Here is a 999-nt window from a genome sequence, read left to right as displayed (position 1 = left end):
TCTATTTGCGTCTTTATTTTGAAAATAATGCATTTGTGTAATTTTAAAGGTGTAACAATTTATTTATGTAAATTACCCTTAATTTTAAAAAGCTTTTAGTCTTTTAAAATTAATACGAAAATATATGTTTCACTTCAGTTTTTTAAATCTTTTATAATAATGTTATAATATTTTTTTTAAATATTATAATAGTTTAATATGAGTAATATTAATCCAAAAATATAATGGGCTTTTAAAATGGCCCAAATTGAAATAATAATCTTGAACCAAACAAATTTTAAATAAAAAGAACAAAAAATAAATATAAGTGTTAACTTTTGTTAAACTCTTTAAAAATAAATATAAGTGTGAACTTGGTTTACATTAAGAGGTTATCTAGGACAAAAGCATAATATTGGGTTGAAAACCTATATGTCATATCTAAAATAAGGTCAATCGTAAAAAACGTAAATTAGTTCTGTGGCCTAATAAAAAAACGAATGGTCAATTTGAGGATTATATGGTATATAGTATAGTACCCTTCTAACAATTAAATATTTTTAAAGAATTCCAACCAATTTTTAGAAAAAAAATACTCTCTATGGCATAATAAACATTTAGTAAGTATGTCATTTTGTTTTATTAGCAAAGATAGATAGTAAAATTATAAATTATCATTACACCGGTAGCTTATATCGAAATGGCGAACGAGCTGGAACAAGTAGTGGAAGTAACGGTACATTGCCTAACAAGAGTGTACCAAGACAGAGGCCGTCGTAAGAAGAGTAATTGGATTGTTGCTCTAACCCAAAATGTGAAGCACTCACACTTTTGAAACTTGGACTCCTCAAACTACGGCCATAATTTCCATACCTTATTCCTACATTATATGGATTAGGAGGAACAGAAATAGAGAGCTTTTTATTTGCACCACCAACTCTTGGTGGTGAAGTTTCTCCTTCTTCAACTAGTGATCTTAGAAGGTGGTTGAGGTAAATTTGTTACAAAATCTTGAAATGT

The sequence above is a fragment of the Arachis ipaensis genome, chromosome B06 (assembly GCF_000816755.2).
Source record: "Arachis ipaensis cultivar K30076 chromosome B06, Araip1.1, whole genome shotgun sequence".
Lineage (NCBI taxonomy): Eukaryota > Viridiplantae > Streptophyta > Magnoliopsida > Fabales > Fabaceae > Arachis > Arachis ipaensis.
This window is presented reverse-complemented; position numbering follows the sequence as displayed.